Source organism: Lynx canadensis, chromosome E2 (assembly GCF_007474595.2).
Source record: "Lynx canadensis isolate LIC74 chromosome E2, mLynCan4.pri.v2, whole genome shotgun sequence".
Lineage (NCBI taxonomy): Eukaryota > Metazoa > Chordata > Mammalia > Carnivora > Felidae > Lynx > Lynx canadensis.
Genome location: NC_044317.1, coordinates 5580866 through 5605189, shown reverse-complemented (window position 1 = coordinate 5605189; position 24324 = coordinate 5580866). Strand labels below are relative to the sequence as shown.

Genomic DNA, 24324 nt, shown 5'->3' with positions numbered 1-24324 from the left:
GGGAAACTTCAAATGGCTTCACATCTTAGAGTAATCCAGCTACTCCTAGATTTGGGAAAATTTCATTTTGGAAAGGTCAAGATAACAAATACATTACTAAAAATCCATTTATCCTTTATTTTCTCATCACTGAAGGAAAGATTACTGACAAATATGGCAATAAAGGTTTCTATTGCTGCAATTTTTATAACAAAAACAAACATAGTTCTTAATGAATTTTCGTTAATTAGATCAGCAATTGCCAACATGGGGTTCCTGGGTCTTAGGAAACCATGATGGTAGCATTGGAGGTCTGGAAGCTCTTTTAAATATTTTAGAAAGTCTAATATAATCATACTTTTACAAGTGATAAAGCTTCACAGACTAACAAAAACATCAAGATTCTCTGCTTTGGACTGAAATGATATTCGCTCTGTGTGGTGACCCTAGTAATTTCATGCTGATCAGAAGCTCTGATTGGCAGTTATGTATGCCTTTGGTTAATAAAACATGGGAGAGCAAATGAATTATTACTTAATCTACGCAGTTTGCTAGATAAAGTCTTTGAAAACCTTGAATCAATTGGGGGAAAATAAACTGGATGCTTGGTAGTGAAATAACAAGCTTCATACAGGCTTGGCATTTCTCATATATGCAGGAAGGCCAAGGCAGTCTTGTAGATGTGCCCTTCATCTAGAAGATCTGCTGAAAAATTCAAGTCAGTTATTTGTTTTCAATAGTAGTAACACACAGTTACTAAGTGGCCAGGCACAGTGCTGAAATGTTCCGTGTATAATATCTTACTTCATCCTCCTAGTAGTCCTAGGAAGAAGGCAGTCTAGCTATCTCTTAAGTGGAGTTTTCTCAGAGGCTGACTCAAGGACAAGGGTTTGTGTGCAAGTTGTTTACTTGGGAGGTGATGCCAGAAAGTACTGGTGGGAGATGGAAAAGTGAGCTGGGGAAAGGCAGCATAGGATACATTACCAAGCAGGTTGCTGCTGCTGTGGACAGTAGCATCTGCCATGTTCCTGTCCTGCAGATGAGGAAGCCAAGACTTCATGAGTTTAAGTAATGTGTCCAAAGTCACAGAGCACTTGCAATGATGTTCCCTTACATAGAATTTTATAATACCTATGACGAAAGCCTACCAATATGCAATAAATAGCCTATGAAATGAGTTCTGATTCTTGAAGGTTTTGTTTTGTTTTTTTACAACAACTGGATTAAGAAAGGGGTCACATATCATACTAAGTCCCTCATATAAAGTGAACAATTCCGTGGTTTTAGTATATTCACAGAGTTGTACAGCTATCATCACAATCAATTCTAGAACATTTTCATTACCCCAGAAGGAACCCTATGTGCATTCGTAGTCGTGCTTCATTTCCTCCATTCCACCCCCATTCCCTGGGAACCAATAACCTATTTTCTGTCTCTATGCATTTGCCTTTTCTGGGCACTTCATATAAGTGGAAACATGTATTATGTGATCAGTTATGTGTAACTTCCTTCATTTAGCACAATGTTTTAAAGGTCTACTCCCTACTGCAGCATGTATCAGTACTTCATTCCTTTTTATGGCTGAGTAATATTCAATTATTTGGATATACCATATTTTGTTTATCCATTCATCACATGATGGACATTTGAGTTGTTCCCGCTTTGGGCTGTTGTCAGTCATGTTGCTATGGAAATTTATTTATAAGGTTTTATATAGACATCCTTTTTTTTTTTTTTTTTTTCATTTCCTTTGGGTATCTACCTAGGAGTAGAATTGCTAGGTTATATGGCAGCTCTGTTTTTAACCTTTTGCAGAACTGCCAGACTCTTCTCCAAAGTGGTCCTGGAGTTTATTGATGGCTTTAATCTGCTCTTCAAATGAGCAGGCTGCCTGCCTTGCACTCTTCGGCAAAGGAGAAAAATCACTACTGTGCTCTTGCAAACATAGATTTCAAGAATCCCTAGTGCATCCAAGAATGCTGCCTGCATTATCAGAGTTGACTTAAGTTGGTCCTGGATCTCAGTGCCTGCCCTTCTTCTTGTTACTTATAAAAGATTAATAGTTTAACTTCATCATTATCCATTTAGTTTATGATTATGGGTTGTTTGGTTAATCCCACTGGTTGTAGTGATACACGTTGTCATGAAGAGTATTTTTGGCCTGCAGCTTCCAAATGACTAGAATTTAAAGCATATATGGATGGCAGTTTATTAAACATGCATTTGTTGTTGTTTTCATTTGGCCCCTGCTGTGAGTCAGGCACTGTGTTAGGTGCTGGAAATACAGTGGAGGGACAGAAACAAACACAATTCAGTTAGAGAAAAATAAACTTGAAGAGGAACTCTAGGAGCAGATGCACTGCTGAGTCATCGTTGGGGTCCTCTTCATGGCAAACAGCTCGTACATCCCTATAATTCATCCTGAATCTGAGATGAGCTCTGCTCAAAAGTGCTACGTCACCAGTTAATGCTGTTGTACAGTTAATTATAAGTGACACAAGAAAGAAATGGAAAACCTCTTCCCCAACAGGGACTTGCAATTTAAATAAAGAGGGAGAATGCTTTGTGAAGTGGCTTCCACCTAGAAAAATCAAAATAAATAAAATCTGTTAATACGTGTAAGGACAGTGATGGTTGAGGGCGTTCTATTTGCTCCCACGGTATTCTGAATATGATTTAATGTGGAAAACAAAACAAAATCTTGGTGGTTCTTATGGTGATGAGAATGCTAAATCAAGGCTTTGTTATTTTTTAACTCTGCCTACTGGACGCTGCTCTTGGATGTCCCACAAGTACTCTACAAGTACAGAATTAAAATCACAATCTACTCACAATTCCACCCTCAACCCAGCCCCAAACCTATTTCTTTCTCCTGTACATGGTTCCTATCTTAGCATCTTGAGGGTGCCACTCATCATGCTGTTGCCCACACCACAAATGTGGGCGTGACTCCTGTTTCTGCCTCTAGCTTCCCCCACCCATTTACCAGTAAGTCCTCAAGTCTTAATGATGCGAGCATCCCATGTATTTCCCACAGAGATTAATTTCTCTCCATCCTGTGTCTACCCTATGTCAAGGCTACTGTCATCTCTTGCTTGCTAACTCTTCTCCCTAACTCTGGGGTCTACTCTACAACCTTTGCTCCAAAGAGCACCTGCGGGGGCGCCGGGGTAGCTCAGTCGGTCGAGCGTCCGACTTTGGCTCAGGTCATGATCTCACGGCTCATGGGTTCGAGCCCTGTGTCAGGCTCTGTGCTGACAGCTCGGAGCCCGGAGCCTGCTTTGGATTCTGTGCCTGCCTCTCTTTCTGCCCAACCCACTCGCATTCTGTCTCTGTCTCTCTCAAAAATAAATAAACATTAAAAAAAATTAAAAAAAAAGAGCACCTGGTGGATCATTCCAAAGCTCAGAAGTATGTCACTCCTTTTTAGAACTCCTCTGGATAGTCATTACCTCGTTCAAGTCCACATTCTTTAACATGGGTGAGGACAGTTTTCATGACCCAGCATCTGATGACCCTTCCAGTTTTATTTTCTCCTGTCCCCTTGCCAGATGCTCCAAATTGAGCAGAGCCAAACCAGATCTTTTACTGTCCCTACAATGTGCCAGGTCCTTTTGCATTGGAGGCTTTGCATAAGCTGAATCTTAAAAAAGTACTTTTTCAATAGCATATGGCTCAGTGGATTTCTATCCTCTCTTCATATTAATTATGAGGCAGATTCAGATGCCATTGCAAAATCTTGAACGGTGGTGATGTCAATAAGGTAGATGTGCATTTCTCTCTCAAGTGATAGTCCAGGCACAGGCGGCCCCGGACTGACGTGGTGGCTCCGCCCTGTCACTTGGAGATCCCGTGGAGACAGAGATGGAGAGAAGAAAATCTGTCTGAGAGATACGTGCAAGACTGAATCTTTAAGACCTGGCTTCCCTCTGGCCTTCTGGCATCTGTGGAATGTTGCCTGTGTCCTTGTGGTCCCAAATGGCTCACTATCACCTCTCATTCCAGTATTCCGGCCTAGTGGGAAGGAGGGGATAGGGGAGGAGGCACACATCTCTTCTCTTAAAATATGCAGTTGAGAAGTTGCACCCACCACTCCTGCTCAATCTCCTTGTCTGGCAATTGTTCACACAACCATAACTTGCTGTAAGGAAGATCAGGGAATCTTGGTCTTTAGGAGACATAGAGCATTTTCTGGAAACTTCTTTTGTATAAAACTAATCTGGAGATATAAATAAATTTTTCTTCCAATAATGTACAATCTTGGAGTTTGGGGCACTGGAGTCCTACTTTTTTTTTTTTTTTCCAACTGAACACATTTCCAAGCCAGAGTGTCAGATATCGGAACTTCAAGATAGACGAAGGCTACTAGAAGGTTGGCAGTTTTATCCCCATTTTACAAATCATAAAACCAAGCTCAGAGATGTTAAGTACTTGCCCAAGTACACACAGTTTGTACATGCTGCCTATTTTCTGAATCCATATCCTGTGCTGAATACTCACGCAGGCCAATATATCATAGTGGTTAAGAACATCAGCTTTGAACTCAGAAAGGTGTAGATACGCCATTTATTGACATTATGATGTTTACAAAGCTCCTTAACTTTTCTGGGCTTCATTTCTGCCCCAGGGTGTTATGCACATTAAGTGCAATAATGCATGGAACGTGCTTAGGAAAATGCCTGGCTGATGATGAACACTTGATAAAAGATGGCTGGCATTAGTTACTACAATAAACCTTTCTTAAACTTTTGTCATTATTGTTATCAGTAATTGTCACTGTTGGAGACATGGAGGCTGGAGAATAGGTGCTCATACCTCTGTGTATGCCCATTTCTTCATGAGGCGCAAGACAAAAGAAGTCTTGTAACAAAGGCTTTCACTTTGTCCTAATCTACCTGACCCAGGGTATCCACATTTGTCTATGGGATGACAAAGGTGGATTGAGAGGCCTCTACTCTCTCCGCCTCTCCGGAAATTCACAGATGAGTAGCTAAGTACTCAAACTATGGAGTGAGACATGCCTAAGCTAGAATCCCAGTCTCCTCACTGCCTGGCCTTGGAAAAGGCACTTGACCTCTCTTAGCATCGATCTCTGCCTTTAAAAATGAGAATAGGAAATATCTACCTCATAGTGATGCTGGGAGGAATCGCTGAGGTCATTCACCCAAAAGTGCTTAAAACAGTATCTAGCATGTTGTTCATGCTTAGTAAATGTGAGGGGGCTCAAGCTTCCCCCACTAAGCATGGATTTTGGCAGAGGCAGTAGGGACAGAAAGGAGGGGATGCAGAGAAACTTAGAAGGTAGAATTGAAAGGACCCAGTGATGGTCCACTGTCAAGGGTAAGGCAGAGAGAAAGAAATCTAGTAAATTTATCATTAGGAAATGGATTACTTGATACAATGGCTCACCAAGATGGGAAATACAGGGGAGGAACAAGTATGCCAGGAAGACAGTGAGAGTCACAGTAGACATGTTGGGTTTTAAATGGTCCAAGGATTCACGCATAGAGATGTCAAACAGCCATTAGCTAGTTGAGTCCCAAGTCTGTCAAACAGCCATTATTAGCTGGTTGAGTCCCAAGTCTGTATGGAAGTCTAAGTCTAAGACATCCACTGAGGAGTCATTCAACTCCGGAGTCACCAGGCATAGGTCACATGCTTAGTTGTCTTTGGGGACCAGCAGGGGTCAAGTAGGAAGTAGTGATGGGTGACTTGGGTCCAACAGGCAGAGCATGAACTGCCCAAAGGCCTTCAGATGGGTTTATTCGGGCCAGCAAGCAAATCCTAGGAGTATTCAGCCCGAGGGCTTTCTATCCAGGAAGACGTGGAAGTGCTTGAAATGAACGAAATCTACCCCAGAAATTGCCTAGTGCGAAAAGAGAAGGTTAAAGATCAAACTGAAATATGCTTGGATTTCAATGGCATCACTGAAATCTACACTGTATGGGAGTTTGGCAAGGAACGAGGCTCTCCCAGCAGTGTTCATGGTCTGACAGCTGTAACCAATACCTGACATTTCCCTCTCAGATATAAATAATTATCTTTCACAGCAATGGCATAGACAAAACAAGAAAATTCCCCGTTATTTGGAAAGCCTCTATTTCACAATTCATGTTTATCTCTCTGTATCTTTCCTACATTTCAAAATCATGTTTTGTTTAAAAGTAAAACACAGACAAGAAAGCATTGGTGAGGCAAGATAATTAAACGACATGCATTTCACTCGAATCGGAATGACATTTTTGGCAGGGGGTGGGGAAGCAGGGATGTTTCGCCCCCTGTCGTAATTTCTTGTTGCCAAAATACCACACAAACTTAGTAGCTTAAAATAACCCAGATTTACTCTCTGATTGTTCTGGAGGTCAGACGTCTAACATGGTCTCAGTGGGCTAAAATCAAGAGACGCATAGAGCTGTGTTCCTTTCTAGAGGTGCTAGCACAAAACCTATTTCCTTTTCTAGATTCTAGAGGCCCATGGCCCCTTCCTCTGTCTTCAAAGCCAGCAGATTTTCATCTGTCTGACCATTTTTTTTTCTGTAGCCGTATCTCTCTCACTTTCTCTTCTGTCTCCCTCTCTACTTTTAAGGACCTTGTGATCCCATCGAGCCCACCTGAATAACCCGGGATGATCTACCCATTCAGAGTCAACTGATGAGCAAAGTCCCTTTTGCTGTATCAGTTGACATTGTCCTTTAAATTGCTGAGGAGTATTTCGTGTTACAGACGTACCATAGTTCTTTCAGTAATTCTGAATAAGGTAGTGCAGGGTTTTGTTTGAATGGAAGTTTTCATTCTCTGAGACAAATACCTCAAAGTGCAATGGCTGGGTTATATGGTTTTGCGTGTTATGTTTTTATAAAGGAAAAGAACCTGCCAAACTATTTTCTAGCGTGGACATAGGAGTTTGTGTTCTGTCGAAGAGGTTTGAGCAGTGAAGGGATGGGATCTTATGTATGTTTAAAAAACCACTGGGTCAGTGAAGGCCAAGGTAGAGGCAGAGGAAGAGGCGGGGGTGTTTGCAGTGGTCCAGGTGCACACAAGGGTGTCAGTACAGGGTGGGTGAGGTTAAGGTGATGAGAAGCAATCCAACTGGAGGCATACATGGAAGATGCACTTGACAGGTTGCTGCAGTTGCTCATGGGAACCGAGAGAAGGGATTAAGGAGGACCAGTGTGCTTTGGGCTTGAGCACGCTGGCGAATGGTGGTTCTATTTGTCTTGAGAATAGCAGGACTTGGAAGGGAGGGAACATAGGGAGGAGGAGAGGCCCATGTGTGATTTAATGTGCCTGCCAGATTTCAAGTGGAAACATTGAGTGGGTGCTTAGGAATAGGAGTCTGGAGACTGGAGGAGGGTTCGGATGCTGGAGATAGAGAAAAAAAAAAAAAGGACAATGTATATGTGAACATGCCCAACACAAAACATGGCATAATCACAGGCAAGAGCTGCCCACTCAGTTTGGATCTCAAAATGAAGTGTTGTTATCTTCTGGGCTCCATCAAGAAAATAGCACCTTAGGCTCTAGTTTGAACACAGCAAGCACGCTGAACGACAAGAATGTGCGAATCACAGACACCGTGATGGACGCCCAAGTTTTCCTCTGGTTCATTTCTGATATCTCCTCGGGAACTTCTTTGTATAAACACATCCTAGAGAAAGTTTGCTTTCTCATTTGTCTGTAGCAAGGTTGCAACGTGCTTTCTCTTTTTAAAATGCCCACTGTTAATGCAAGTAAGTCCATTGTGATGTGTAATTATAGGAAGAACCCAACACAAATCACTTTTAGTAGTACAAATGTTTCTATTTTATGTTGTGCTTTGGAGGGTTAAAAAGGATAATACAATATATGGATTGTTGTTTTGTTGCCAGAAGTTTCCATATTGGCTTCTCAGGCTCTGGGGTGGACTTGGTAATGACTTTTGTGATGTTCCCATCCTGTTGCTGCCATAGGAATGTTAGCGGGTAATTGTACATCTGCCTCCCCTGCGAAACCAACTTCAGCACAAGCCCAGGTCACCTACCACCTTCTGGCAAGGAAACTAAGGCCCAGAGATGAGACAGTCCGTATACAGGGACAGCACACTCAGGCCTGGAAGGTCTCTGATTAGCGTCCCCTTCTCTTGCCCCCCTAGCGATCCTTGGAAAACAAATACAGGTGCTAACCCATAATTCTGAGGAGACAGAGAATGAAAGTTACATTCCCTTGTTTCTTTAGGTTTCTCTCCTCCGGCTAAACCCTCTAGATACATGATATATTGGGTTCAGGCCCTAAATGATAAACAGTTGAAGTGAGCTTTGCTGCAATTCAACAAACTGTTACGGATTCCCTGTCTACTTCTGTGATTCAGTTTTTTTGTCCATGAGAATGCATGGGAGGACTTAAAAAAACAATTTAAAAAAAAAAAAAAAAAACCACCACAAAACCTTGGTGCCTGAAACCAGACCAACTAAATCAGAGCCTCAGGGAAATGCCCCTGTCTTAGACATAAACCTGGGGTAAAAATGACATTGATGCAGTGGTAGGCAAAAAAAAAAAAAAAAAAAAAAAGGCCCAACAAAAGACATGTCAAATCCCAGGGTCCAGTGAAGGTTAGTTTGGGGAAAGGTATGTTTGTGTGTGTGATTAACTTAAAGATTTTGAGATAATCCTGGATTATCCAAGTGGACCCTAAATCCAGTTACAAATGCTTTAGTAGGAGACAGAGGAAGACAGAGACAGTCGGGAAGCGGGGGCGACAGGACCACAGGGGCAGAGATTGGTTGGATAAGCCACAGGGCAAAGACCAACTGGGGCCACCAAAAGGATTGTCCCCTAGAGCCTCCAGAGGGAGTGGGGTCCTGCCCACACCTTAATTTCAGACTTCTGACCATCAGAGAACAAATTTTGGTTGTTTCAAGCCCCTCCCTTTGTGGTGATTTGTTACAGAAACAATAGAAGATGAACACAGAGGCCTATGTTAATTTGTAACATCACGCAAAGGAAGTTAGCAGAGATGGGCTGCATGGAATTTCTAAGAGAGAGGGAGGAGAGGAGTAGTGATGTGAAGGTTTGGAACTCACACTGACAAATGTGTGTGTAAAACTCTGAATGCTTAGCCAGGTAACACATCTGAGAATTACCCTCCTGTTTATTCTTCATTTCTGCAAATGGGTTGTTTCCTTAAAGTCTTTGTAAAAAGGGTATCAAGGTGTTAGTATGTGTAACAGTGCTGAGCTTGGTTTCCTCTGAAATACAAGACCTACAAAATATTTTTTAAAACACTTTAATAATTTTTAGTGTTTTCATAATTTTATTTACTGATGGTTACTAGTGACTTGGAATCCAGAAAAAAAACTATCTTTAAAATGTTTATTTATTTATTTTGAGAGAGAGAGAGAGAGGGACAGGGAGGGAGGGAGGGAGGGGGAATTTTAAGCAGGCTCCACACTTAGTGTGGAGCCCAACTCAGGACTCGATCTCACGACCCTGGGATCATGAACTGAGTTGAAAGCAAGCATCAGACACTTAACCAACTGATCAACCCAAGCTCCCCCAGGAAAAATATCTTTTAAACAATTGGATCAGGGAAAGTATACATAAGCAAAATACTAATTCAGGAAAAAAATTAAATTGTTTTTCTGATAAACTGTACAACTTCCTTGAGATGTATCCCTATAGGACAATATGTATGATGAGGCAACTCTGTGAGAGAAATCCCTGGAAAGAAAGTACACAATTGGCGAAAGGGAGGGAGGGAGGGAGGAAGGGTGCCTGATGTGAAATAGAACGCCTGTCAACATTCCCAGTGTTAGCTGCGGTATTAAAACCTCCGGGAAGCCTGACCGGGGTCCAGCTAAACACTGGGCTCTCCAGTACTCTTGCCTGTGGTGCATGCCTTCACCGTACAACCACCCTGAGAATGAGGTGTTTCTCCTCTCCCTCCCTGTGGGACTGGACAGCCCTGCCGTGCTGTATCCCCGGAGCACAGCACTGTGCCCCACCCGCCTCTTAGACTCAGCCGACTTGTCTTCTCGTCTGTCATCAGCTAGATCATAGTGACCATCACCTTCTGTTTAATGACTGGAATAGTCTCCAGTAACATCTAGATCTGCTCCATTCCTCTCCCCCTGAGCAGCCACCTTGGGGAAGGGTGTTAAAGATGCACTCCTGAGCACGGCACTCAAAGCTCCTGCCACCCACGGACCGTTCTGGTGAAAGTCTTGAAGCGTTCCCTTTGCCGTGAAGATCCGGCCGCTACAAGGTCTTACCTGCACCGTCTCTGGCCAGGGCCCCTGCCCCACCGACTTGGCACTGAGCTCCTGGAGTTCAACATATGTGTCCCTCTTTACACCTTCTGTCCCTTGTGCAGGGAACCTCTGTCTCAACACCTGCTGTATAACTCCTGCCCCTCCATGTGGTTTCACACCTGCACAGCCTCACAGACTCACCTCTAACTCGTAATTTAGGTGAGGCAGCCCCCCCACCCTTAGGTTCTCACACAGTCTACCTTCCCCTTGTACCTCTAGTCAACTGTAATTATATGATAATCCATGATGGCTGATTTAACCCCCTGCTTCCCCATTAGAATGTAAGCTCTGCGGGGACAAAACCAATATCTGATTCGTCCTCACCAGGTCCTTAACACCTAGAACAATCCCCAGCACACAGTAAGTGGTCCAGCATTACCTGAATGCCCCGAATGTCTCGGTAAAATGCACAAAATACCCATTTCCCATGGAGGTGGGAAGGCCAATGGGAGCAGCGTTTTCCTGCCTTACTTCTGCAGTCCTCATAGTCCTGCTTTTGTGGGGGTGATAGCAAGCCCACCGGCAAGCCCCATGGAAGAACAGAGAGAGACAGCTTGTTTTCACAGCTGGACACAGCGGTGCGACACCGGCGGCCCCTTTGTGGGAGTCCCGCGCTCCGCTGTTCACACGGGGAGTAGCCAGGGACCGTTGGAGCTTCGGGCTTCCGAGACTTGCCGAATTGCTTTGTGTGCACAGACAGCACTCTGCCTCTTGGTTTGTACAGCCTCATGCTAAAAACCCTGGCAAGGAAATACATGCCAAAGAGAAAAAGGAACGGAGATGGCTGAGATCTAATAAACCCATAGTGGGCCTGTTCTGTACTTACAAAATCATCTGGTTGTGCCCCATGAAGAAAAAAAAAAAAAGGCACAGACTAATGTAATTTTCTTGAAGTCCCCTATAAAGTATTTTATTCCATAATACAGCTACATTTATGAAATGGCTTTATCTCAAAAGATCCCAAAGGGCTTACTAAAGCTGAAAAGGAGAATATCAAGTATACGGCAATCTCAGAAACACCACCAATGTACTTTGGTGATAAGGACTGGGGACTCTGTGACAGCAGGTAGACATCTTAAAAAGCAGATAGTGGCTTATCCTGCTAAACCTTCAGGGAAGAGAGAGAGAGGAGATAATTGCCCACATTGGGTAAGAGTCACGTGGGCTTTCTGTATTAATAAGGGCCGTGGCTTTCTTCCATCTACCATGTGAATTAAGTAAGTGACTTCTATCAACATCACCCTCCCCATGTGAAATCGGCGGCTATCAACTTACAACACTTCATAGAACAAAAAAGCATATGTGAAGCGTCCAGGGGTTAATGGGGGTTAGGGGGAGCGTAATTCAAAACTTACGCATTTAAAAAAGTAAAACATAACAACCCACACTTTATCCAACAGTTAAAATATCATTTCGCCCCCAACTTCTACCTGATCTGTTCCTGCCCAAACACCTGATAGTACATTTTTCTTCTTTGTCACCATCCCTGTTTCGGATATGGTTCAGATCCTCGAACTTTCAGAGCGTTAAAGGAGGGATGGGGCCGGGGTGGCTGGCAGGGAGGAAAGGGTCCTTCTTGATGATCTCCCAGGAGCATCACCTCACCAGGAGCTAAGGAAGGAAAGTGGAAGCTGCAAGTGATCGAACAGGCTAACAATTAAAAGTTAACTGAAAGGAACTCCCTTCTCCTCAGTGTTAAGGTCTCCCCTGTCCCCAACCTAGAGCAGGACTCCCTCACCTCACCTGTGCCATATCTCCTACAGTCGTCTGCTCCCCCTCCACAGCTCACCTTCTCAGTTTCCCCACCTCATTGCCCCTCACATCTTTACTCTCATCCTTACCCCCTTCCCACATTCTCCTCCAAAGAACGCATGGTGTGTAGACTGGGTCAGCTTTTTTCAGCTGGGGGAGAGCAAGAAGCCACATCGGGGAAGATAAAGATGTTAAACTTTGGGTTTGACTCTGTTATTATCATCCCTTTTTTTTTTCTGTTCTATTTTTTTTAAGTTTATTTGTTTATTTTGGGAGCGACAGAGACAGTGCTGGTGGGGTAGGGGCAGAGAGGGAGAGAGAGAGAGAGAGAGAGAGAGAGAGAGAGAGAATGACAAGTAGGCTCCTCACTGCCAGCACACAGCCTGACACCGGGCTCGAACCCAGGAAACTGTGAAGTCATGACTTGAGCCAAAACCAAGAGTGGACACGTAACTGACTGAGCCACCCAGGTACCCCTCTAGGGAGTGCTGTTCTAAAGGAAGAGGCAGAACTTAAGTAGCAGGGAAACCCAATGGAGCCAAGCGCACAGGTGAAGCCTGAAGGTGGCAGGTGTGAACAGAGTCCTGTGAACCAATCAGCCAACAGCTGGCTGAGCATCTTGGCCGACCCCTGAGTACCTTGGTGGCCAGCCTCAGGAGCCGTCCTGAGCGCTCCACACACGGTGACTGCCTTGAGAAGTAGGTACCTGTCTTTCCATTTTATCGATGAGAAAACTGAGGCTCACAGAGGCTAAACCGCTTGCTTAAAGTAATCTGCTAATCAGTATGGCCTCAGACATTCCAGTCCAGATTGGTCGGACCCTGGAGCTTTCATTCTAGAAGGCTGTCTTCCAAAACATAGGGTTTTATTTTTATTTTGTATTTTGAAATGAATTCAGACCTACGGCAAGTTTCAAAAAGAATACATATAATTCCTTTATACCCTTCCCCCACATTTCCCAAATGCTAACCTTTTATCCATTTGCTCAATTTTTCCTCCCTCTCCCATCCCCCCAACCATTTGAGAGTGAACTGCGACCTTATACCCCTTTACCTCTAATGTGCAGAGTGGAATTTCCTAAAATAAAGATTTAAAAAAATTTTTTTATCTTATAGAATCACAGAACAGTTATCAAATCAGATCATTAACACTGTTGAAGGAATATTATCTAGTCTGTACACTCAAATTTAGCCAATTTTAGGGCACTAATGTTCTTTATCTCACACACACACACACACACACACACACACACACACACACACACACAATCCTGTTCTGGCATCCAAACCAGGATCATACACTGGTTTAGGTATTTAGACCTCACGTCTCTTTAGCCTCTTTTAATCTGGAAAAGCCTTATATGTCTTTCATGACCTTGGCATCTGTTAAGATCATAGACCACTTATTTTGTAGATTGCCCCATAATTTGGGTTTGTGTGATGTTTCCTATGCTTACATCCACATTACACACTTCTGGCAAGAATATCACGGAAGCATCATTTGTCCTCCTAGCACATCTTACCTGGAATACGCGGTATCTACTTGTGTCACCACTGGTGACCTTAACTTGGATCTCTTAGGGTAGTCTCTGCCAAATTTCCCCTATAGAAACTTAATATTTTTTTAAAATTAATAATTATCATGCAAGGATGTCTTTTCAGACTACGCAAATATCTTGTTTCTTTTCATACTTTCACCCACTAGTTCTGGTCTTCACTGATAATGTTTGCCCAAAGCAGTTATTACTGTCATAATTGCCAAACGGTGATTTTCTAATTACATGATTCCTTCTACATTTATTAGTGGCGTTCAGTTTTAAGGAAAGGCTTTCCCTTCCCTCCCATTTGTGAACTTCCTTTCATTTAAAAAACAAAAACTGTATCAATCTGGTCTCTGGGATTCTTACTTTATAATGGGGGGTTATCATCTCTTACTATCATTATTTATTCCCGGGTTCCAATTGTCTGCAGTTTGGCCTATGGGAGATTTAATATGCAGTTTTTATACCCAAGGATCCTAAAACTTCAACCCTTCTTGCTTCGCTTATCTGCCACCTTCCACTTTCTTGTCTCGGATCCTTTACCTAGAGAATTTGTTATTTTCTGAGAAGTCCTCAGACCCAGTGATCCAGTTACTGTCTGTTTTTGCTGACTAACTCTTGAAATAAAAATTTTTCAAAAGTTCATGGTGGAAGTGAAGGGAGTTAAGTGGCAATTCTCCCGGGAGGCCACACTTACGGCCCAACCAGCTGCTTGGAGGACAAGGGAGCTAAAACAATCTTTCCTGAACACTTTTTGTTTTCTCATCCCTCTTTACTTTGGAGCACATTCTACCCTCTCTGGCCAGACTAATTCTAACTCCCTACATTAATCTAGAAATGGACTCCCAACTCCAAGACGCATCTCTCCTCTGTGAAGCCATCTCCACTCTCGAGGCAGAACTAATTATTCTCTTCCTGGCAGCTCAATAAACTCTTGGTATAGCCTTTTATTACAGAATCGATCACGTGCCATTACAGTTTTGTGGGTTATTCTTGCCATTCTGTTCCTCTTGATAGGCTGTGAGCTTTTCACAAGAGGATTCTTACACATACCTGCACCAAGTAATAAGAAACATTTTAATGGTTTCAAATGCATTAGAGTCTACTTCCAAATCATTATGTAAACCAGAGGCCAGCAAACATGTTTGCGAAGAGCCAGGTAGGCATTGTGGGTGGTAAGTGTTTCTCTTGCAACTGCTCAACTCTGCCACTGCGTGGTGAAAACCCCTATCAACAGTACACAAAAGAATGAATGGGCCTGTGTTTCAATAAAACTTTCTTTACTTAAACAGGACTTGGGTTGGATTTTGCCCCAGGGCCATAGCTTATTGACTCCGATCTCCCCCACTTGAAGATATTCTCAATGTTTGAATCACCTTTCTCTAGAGATCCCTAATTTTCTATGGCTCATGCCTGCAGATCGTTAAGGCCATTAACCTTGTTTGCGGTGATTGCTCTGCTCCAAAGAGGTTTGCCTGGGAGGGGAGCCTGTTTAGGTGTTTAAGGCATTAACCCTCTAGCCCAGGAAGTCCCATGCTGCTGGACCTGGCTATAAGCTTATTCATATTTCACACAAACTTGTGCAGATGGATTTTATACAGAAGGTCTGTCTCGATGAAAGTCTGCATGGAATGAGGTTGGATCCCAAGCCTGAAATTCAGGGGCACCGATTAGGCATAGGGCAAGACCCGGCTGTAGAGCTGTGTGGGCAATAGACCAGTACAAGAAAGGAAAACAGTTTCCGAACAGATTCTATCACAGATTGCTGCTAAAGAGAAGTGGATTGGGCAGACAGAATCTGAGTGTGAGAGTTGTGTTTGGGCGAGAAACAGAGCAGTTGAATGCTCATTCCATTTCTGCAGGAGCTCTTGCATTGATGAGTTCCATTTCTGGGGTGGCAATTCCCAAGCTTCTTTTTTTAAAAAAAAAAGTTTATTGTGAGAGAGATAGAGAGAGAGAGAGAGAACATGGGGGAGGGGCAGAGAGAGGGAGAGAGAGAATCCCAATCAGGCTCCATGCTGTCAGCACAGAGCCTGACACAGGGCTTGAACCCACACACCGTGAGATCATGACCTGAGCTGAAAGCATGAGTCCTCTGCTTAACCAGCTGAGCCACCCAGGTACCCCTGCCCAGGTTCTAATGTAAAAATTCTTTAGCAGAATAGCGTGTTTGGCTAGCTGGGTCTCCGGGGTCTGAGGCTCTCGTTGTTGCTAGCCGTGGGGCCTGGGGAAGGTATTTTGCCCTCTTCTCACATGCAAGTGGGATAATATAGCACCTTCCCCATAGAGTTGCTGGGGGCAGAGAAGAGTAAGTCCACATGAACTGCCAGCGACCGTGGCTATCACGTGGAAAGAACTGAACACGTGTCAGCCATTTTACTATTACAGAGAGTAGCATTATTCCAGAAACAGCCACCAAGATGGGCACTGTTCCATGAATCAACACCATTTGGGTTTGCTTACCGATCGAGTTACCAAAGCAAGCATCCACCTTGTCCTTAAAACCACTACAGTAGAGCTTTATCAAATTCTTTGCTGAAATTCCTATAAAAGACCTACCACAAGTCTGTATTGTTTTGCATGTAATGTCCGTGAAGGAAACTAGGTCACTCAGGCACAACTTGATTTTAATGATCCCCTCCAGGCTTCTAAAAATCACCCCTCTATTTTCTTTGTAAGTGTTCGAAACCATCGCTTTGATGATCGGTTCTGGAGTCTTGACCCAGAACAATGTCAGTCTTCTTAAGGAACCTCAGAATCTCCTGCCACCTTTTGAAATATTTGGAGATGACCTTTCTACCCCCTGTCTCGGCCCTCTGGCCATTCTTGTGTTTAGAGCAACGAAGTACAGTCTCTCGATCTCCTTACCCAACTTGGGGGGTTCTTTGCCCTTCTACCGCTGTTAGTTATGCGTTTTCATTCTGCTGCTCATTTGTCTTGGCATTTTGTCTTGAGGCGTTAGAGGCAAACTGATGCTTGGAAGGTCTACTTTCTCTTTGCCAGCCCTCTCCTTTGCTCACCTGAAAGAACTGGGCTTTATGATTCAACTCTCTGTTCCAAACTTAGCTTTAAAGCCCATTTGGGTGTCCTTAGAAATTTTTCTCTGTGTCAGCTCATGTGAGACACCCACTCCAGATGTCTTGTTTTCCCCACTGTTCGCTCTTCAATTGAACAAAACACATATTAGATACCCACTGTGAGGCAAGCATTGTACTATGCTTCAAAGATACAAAGGAAACAAAATGCAATCTCTGCTCTTAAGCTCATGGTAAAGTGAGACACACGAACAGATGCATACAAGACAGTGTGTGAGAACTCTGTTGAAGATCTCTACGGCACAACTGAGCACCTCCGCCTGGGGGATGGAGGGAGTCAGGGATGGCTTCCCTGAGGAGCTGGGTTTTGAGCATTCCTTTGTTTGCTTTATTCCTCCACCCTACGCTGTTCCCCTCTCTGGTCCCACAAGCAGCCATTAGCAATGTGGACAAGTATTTTTGCTTAGGTAGTGTTCCTGCAAAATGCGCATTGCCATTTTATGTGCCACGTATTTCATGTTTGAATGGATATAAACGATCCCGTGTTGTGTACCTTGTTCTGTTTTTCAATTTCCTTCACTAAGCACTCTTTTTAAGATCACTTATGCGCGTGTGTGGACATCTAGGCTGTTAGTGCTAATTGCTGTGTATCCCTCTGGGCTGTGTGTCCTCCATATTCCCCTTTTCTGTTGTCTCAATCTGGAACATCCTTTGTGGTTCCCAACACTCCAAATAACTATGCGGTGTGACACGCGTGTGGAGCATATAGGCCCAGGAATATAGTCACTGAATCATAGGTGTGGCAGCAGAACGATGGACCCCGGAGATGTCTACTTTCTAATTCCCAGACCTTGCGAATATGTGACCTCCTGTCACTCAAAGAATGCTGCGTACATGGTTAACTTAAGAATCTTGAGATGGGAAGATGATCCTGGATTGTCCAAATGGACCTACTGGAGTCAGAAGGATGCTTACAAGAGAAAGGGGAGAGGCAGAAGGTTGGGAGTCAGAGATTGGCAGATTCTGTGCTGCTGGCTTTGAAGGTGGAGGAAGGGGCCAAGAGCCAAGGAATCTGGTGATCTCTAGAAGCTAGAAAAGGTGAGCATATTGTCCCCTAGAGCTTTCAAAAGGGGTACAACCTGCCCACACCTTGATTTTAGCCAGCTGGTGTTTTAAACCACTCAGTATAATTTGTTACAGCAGCAAGAGGAAACTTACAGAGATGTTATTCCTGGGGTCATTTTGACTGAAATGGTGCCAGATTTCTTTCCAGAATGGCTCCCCTGGTTTCCACCCCCTATAGCTGTGCATGAGGTGCCCCTGACTCCTCACCCTGACTGCTATCTGTGGCCTAATCCAGCTTTCTGACTTCTATTAGTCTTCTGAATACAAAGCATAAATAAGAATTAAGGAAGGAATCAGAATTCCCAAACCAAAGTTGGGGATGGGGAGTGGGCTAGAGATGGCCTTGAACCCCTGGCTGCTGTGGCTGGGCTGTGGCTGGATTGTGGTCTGGGGTCAGTTGTGGGGACCATGTAAGTCAGCAGGGCACCCAGGGTGGGCCTCCCAAAGTGCCCATGTGGAGAATCAGTGGAGACAAAAGCAGTGCTTCTGGTGAGGACACAGGGTGCTGGACTCCATGGAAGAGAGAGCCCCAGACAGAGGGGAGGGAGGGTGGTTAGGCAGCGAGAGTGAGTGTCACTTCTAGTTCTACAGCTGCCATGTGACTTTGGACAAGTTTCTGGCCTCTCTGATCCTTGGTGTCCTGCTCTGTATGACAGGGAGTAATAATACTGCCTTCCTTACAGTATTACTGTGAGGGTTCCATGAGATCGTTAATGCAAAGCCCTAATCTAGTGAAGTACATTAATGCTAATGTAGTTAGCAACCAGTTGATAAAAATAATAATATTTTCATCATTACAATAAATACAATAATTAGTACAGTTTCTTACGTTTCTCACATCAGCCTTTGCTAATTTACAGAATCCACTTTAGACCTTGCTGGAGAGTCACATATGCAGTAGATTTTCACATATTTGAATGCAAATAACCATATGCATCCTTTTCGAGTAAATCTATCCCCCCCTCCTCCATTGCTCCCCTCACACCACCCCCTATCCCTCGAAACCCAGCGGTCTCCTTTTAGGGTTGTTCATAGCGTAATGCAATTAGACACAATGTATTTTCCAGACATCTATCTTGCAAGCTGTCTCCCCCAACAGTTTTTGGGATTAAATAATGCACGAGAGGAGAGAATAACAGGGATCGTATAAGTGGCAGAAAAACAGCGCCGTCAGGGTTCTGTGTTGGGGAGAGATGAAAGCGCCCGGTCAGAAGGCCGATCCCAAAGTGAAAGAGAAATGCAAAGGCACTGACAAGGCAGGAAAGAAAGGCGTTTTTACAGATAAGACTTGCCTAGAGCTGAAAAGGAGATGACTCGGGAGACAGGCAGCGTGTTCGTTAGGAACTCTGGAAGAGACACACCTGAGGGGACCTGGCGTTTGAAGGGCCCGGGCTCTGAAGAAACTAAAAGGTGCCTGCGCCCTGGGTTCTTGGACTTGCCTGCGCGGAGGTGCTTGTTTCTTCCCTGGGTTCCCACGGCTCTCTCTTCTTGCCGCCGCGAGGGACGGGATCACTCTCTCAGCTGTAATGGTGGATTTGTGTGTTTCTCTTCTCCACTCCGCTGGAGCTCCAGCAAAGACCGTCACTTCAGACATTCTCCTCCTCCTGCTCATCGTGAATGGCGACAGTAATTATTGGCCATTTTCTCTGACCCCGTGCTCAGAATCACTTGGCATGCATTATACAAAATGCACCCCGCGACCCCCATGGATGCCCGTTTTACAACTGTCGAAACTGAGGCGGGTGGAGACTGGGAATTTTTTTACAGACACGCAAATGGTAGACAGAGAAGGTATGATTTGCACTCAGGCGTCCTGACTCCTGAGCAGGACTGTCGAGGTTCTGTTTATCCCGCAAACCAAGCAAGATGCAGGGCACAGAGAGTGCCCTCAGCCAGTGTTTGATGTGTGGGCAAATTATAGTGCCTGCGACTCATGTGGCTGCTGTGGCCCCAGGAGTCAGGACTTCCGTCCCTCGGGCCTGGCACGGAAGGGGGGGAAGGGGCAAGCTTTCCACTTGCCAAGGTGAGGCCAGTGGCTTTTGTGCAGAGGGCTTGAAACTCCTGGTTCCCCAGTCTGCCTTTGCCTCATCTCTTCTGCGTGGTCTGAGCAGTCCCAAGAGACAGTGATAAGAAGGGAAGAGCAGAAGGTTCATGTTTCCTCTTACAGAATTTTTAAAGCAAAAATACCACTGGAATACATTTTAAAACCCTGTCCTTCAAATATTCTTAAAGGCTTCTGCACCAATCAGGTGAGTAAGTTCCCCAGACGGACTTCCATTCTGAGTTCTCCCTGGCCCTGCCCCTCTCTTCAGTTGTTAAATAGAGAGTTCCAGCCATAGGCCCAACATCCTCTGTGGGCTGCAGGGTTAGATGGAAATTGGGTGAGTAAAGGGGCCAGCCCTCAACCGAGGAAGCTTAGAGAGAACCAGGCTACGAAGCAGGAGTTCAATAGTCATTTTACGGTCAGCATTAAGTCATACCCAGACCAATAAGGAGAATGTGGTCAGCCTTGTCCTGCCATGCTTTTCTGAAAGAGGAAAACAATAAAATCAGAACAAAGCATGGCTGAAACTATCAGAGAGCAATGTGGCCTAGCCAAGACACCACTTATAAATGTGGGTCGAGTGTAGGGAAGGGGCGGTGTAGCCCCCGGGGGCCAGTAAAGGTGGGGAGCGGTTACCAGCCCTGGCCTGGGGGACAAGAGGAGGGAGCCGGGGAATAGTACCTGCATCTTCCTCTCTGCCTTTTCTCTCTGATGTGTTTTGCCCATCGGTCAAAGTCAGAGGGTCAGGGAGCAGTTCGAGCCCCTACAGACCAGACTCCAGGATGGAGAAGAGAGAAGGGAGGAGAACAGAGCAAGTTCAGGATGGGGCAAAGTGAAGTCATTGCCGTGCTGGACACAAGATGGTACGTGGAACATGACCCATAAAACACAGAATTGTAAATTTGAGATAACTAAACAATGTACTTTAAAGCTACTGTATGTGATGTTTGACAGCTCATTCCGCAGCAACGCTGTGCTGAACTCAAATAAAACATCCCTTAATCCTCCCAAGAGTCTAGGAAGGTACGTGATGGTTTCCACGTTTTGCAAAGGAATCGGCAGACACTTGGTCAAGCCAAGCCCTGTTTGCACAACCAGGACCCTCTGGACTTGACAAAAATGTATCCTTTCAGGCGTTCCTCTGTCTCCAAGGACCTTCTTGTTTTCTCTGGTCCTCACCTTTCAGCGCTCCTGACATCATAATATTCAAGAAAATGTTTGTGTGTTTATTTCATGGCTAGGCATTCATCAGAGAAAAAAAGAAACAACAGTCTGCTGAAGTGTCCACGTCAGGAAGTTCCTGGGGGCTGCCCTCCTCATTAATCGAGTGCGTTGAGACCCTTCTGGTGCTTTGTAGTTAGTGATTCAGGACGAAATGCCGCTGTTATTCTGTTTCCTCCCCAAATGCTGTCATTTCAGCACAAAGGAAGCCTGGAAGCCTCAGAAGCTGCATCATCAGAGGGCCCAGCCTCTTGTGATTGGCTTACATACATCCAAGTATCAGCCGAAGGCAATTTTCAAAAGGGACTCCATTTCTATGGGGATATTTTCCATTGAGCTGGTTGCTGACTCTCACTTAGTCATTTAAAAATGATTCAAAGGGAAGGAAATAATAAACTTCCATTTTGGCTTTCACCAGCATATCTCAACACTAAATTAATTCTCAACATTTGTGGATAAAGTTTGTGTCCTGATAAATTCGTTCCCTCAAGAATGCTTTATGCATCTTTTTTCTCCATTCCCGAGCTCACATACCACAATTCCACTTCTGAGGCTCCAGTCTTGAGGCCCTCCCCCCACCGCCGATCCCATGCCTGGACAGTGATGTGATAAAACCACAGCAGCTCCGCGAGGGTCCTTGTCCTGTTCTCCACCCTCAGTTGTGTCCCTTCCTCTTCTCCCCTCAGAGAAGAGAATGTCTTTTCTTTTGAAGGCTTAACCCCTTAACTAGTCTTTCCACCTGGATTTATAGGAAGCCTGTGGTGGCATTTGGTTCCTTTGTCTCCATTGCCTTTCGGCGTTTTCCTTCCTTCTTTTTGTCATAAACAAACAATAACAAACCACTCTGCACGCAACATCCACGCAGAAGATGAACATTTTCCTTGATCCCACTTTCTCCCTTTCTTACAAGAGCTGTCTCGTCTCTTGTTACATCTCCTCATGTGGGATGTGCAGGCAGCCTTTACTGCAATGTTGCACCTACCTTTCTAAATGTTCAGTCCACTCCCTCCACTGCTATAAGCCTCTCAAAGGCCGCTGGTGCTTTCCTGGCAGCTGCCTCACAGCCCATGCTTCTCAATGTTTGCAGCTTCAACACTGCTGTCTTCTTTTCTTATCCCAGTCTCGAAACTGCTCTTCCCATGACTTGTATAGTGCAACATCCAGTCCCTCCTCCTGCCTTGCTGTCTGAAGGCTGTTCCTTGCCGTCCTTCCGTCCTGGAAAAGGAGGTCTAGCATTCTGTGTCAGGACATGGACTACCAAGCCATCTATCCTTGGTCCCACTTCCAGCATTAGCGCTTATTCGCTGTGTGATCTTGGGCAAGTTATCTGAAATGTTTAATCTTGGTGATATATCTGAAAAATGGTGACTGATGCCTACTATATAGAGGAGGAATTTAAAATTCATTTAAAACGTTTAGAAAAGTCCCTGGAAAATAAGAATTTATGCCATTAATATCAAGTTGATATCTTCTAAGATTCTGACTCTATTAGTTTCCTATTGCTGATGTAACAAATTACAAGCTTCGTGCCTTGAAAGAAAAAATAATTTTTTTTTGTATATTACAGTTCTAGAGGCCACTGGACCACAATCAAGGTATCATCTAGCTCCTTCTGGAGGTTCTAGGGAAAAATCTGTTTTCTTACCTTTTCTAGCTTTTGGAAGATACTCTTTTTTGGCTCATGGCTTCTTTTTCCATCTTCAAAACCAGCAACATAACATCTTTAAATCTTTCACTGGCCTGCACTCTCCTGCCTCTGTCTTTCATAAGAGCCCTTGTGATTACATTGGGCCCACGCAGATAATCCACAGTACTCTTCCCCTTTCAAGGTCAGTTGATTAGCAAACTGAATTCAGTCTGCAACTTTTGTTTCTCTGCCATATAACCTAACACTGAAACAGGTTTCAGGGCACAGGATAGACACTAAGGTAGACATTGTTTGGAGAGAACATAATTCTGCTACTACTAGCTTGCTACTACAAGAATTATTTTGTCTTTACATCGTTTCTTTGGGCAGTTGTCTGAATTTTTATGGCTTCAGCTTTGAATTCTCTACAGGAGATCAGTCTTTATTTTTTTAAGTTGATTTATTTATTTAACATAATCTCTACCTGCAGTGTGGGGCTTGGACTCATGAACCCAAGATCAAGAGTTGCATGCTCTTTAGACTGAGCCAGCCAAACACACCAGAAGATTTGTCTTTCTGATTTCAGCCTAGTCTGTCTTTACTCTGGTCTTATACCACAGCTAGATGCAAGGCATCTTCTCCTGGCTGCACTCCGCACAAACACAAATAAGGTCATCCTAATCCCATAACCAATGGGATGACCCTCCTTCTACAAATGGCCCAGCTTTCTCAGTAGTTATTGAAGAATGAGGAATCTTTCTGTCCATTTTGGGTGAGAAGAAGTGAGAAAAACATGTTTGGTGGAGAGTCCCATCAAACTGAGTGAAAGAGCTGCTCCTATAAATAGTAACTATTACATTTCCTAAGTGTGGCAGCTGTGAGAATATGCCTCGTAGACCTCTAACTACAGGGAGCATAAGTGACCAATGGATCCAGCTCTGGAGCCCTGAAGGCCATGGCAGTGTTTGGGCTGAGGCCATACTCCTTACTAGTTGTTCTCTCCAGTGATTCAGAAAGGAAGGGAGACTAAGACCTGCTTCCAGGGTAGTCATGGGCTGGGCTGAACTCTAGGACCCCTCCCCCCTGCCCCGCTTCAGTGTTGCAGAACCTGCCTTAGACTTCAGGCACTTCCTTAGACTGTAGGACACTTCTATCTAGCCTTCTTTCCCTTTCTCCTTCACCCTAGATCACACTTATACCTAAGTCTGGTAGTACCCCCAGATACTCCCGGCTTCCTCCTCATTTTCTCTCATCAGGATCTCCCTAGAAAAAATCATTGGTTTTTAATGCCATCTTGTGTTTGTTTCTCATGAATCTGGATCCACACGCTAAAGGATTGAGGGCCAAGACCTCATGGGGAAGCCCACCTCCTTGGATTCCTTGGGTTCCAGGCAGACTCAGAGAATCTGTGATTGCCAGTAAGGGAGTACTCAAACAATGCAGCCTCCCTGGTGCCAGGAAGAGAAAGTGGGAGGAAAATGAGATGTTTTAGAAACAACAGAAGGATCCGTGAGACAGGACTGCTGTGAGCTGATGTCATGCTTGACATAAATTGACAGTTAATTGACTAGAGATTTTGGAACAGTTCAGCAGGGGTGTGTGTATGAGAGAGGGAATGTGCGTACCCTGAACAATGGAGACAAAGACATGTGCTCACTTCAGAGCGTGTCTCTCTGAATTCGTCTGCCCTGGTCCATCTTGTACATCATCACCAC

General features: G+C 44.4%; 1 protein-coding gene across 1 annotated transcript in view; it reads left to right on the top strand.

Annotated features, from left to right (window-relative positions):
- Window positions 1-24324, top strand: part of CDH13 (cadherin 13) — a 1031871-nt gene that overhangs the window by 311526 nt on the left and 696021 nt on the right. The gene's annotated exons all lie outside the window — the stretch shown is intronic.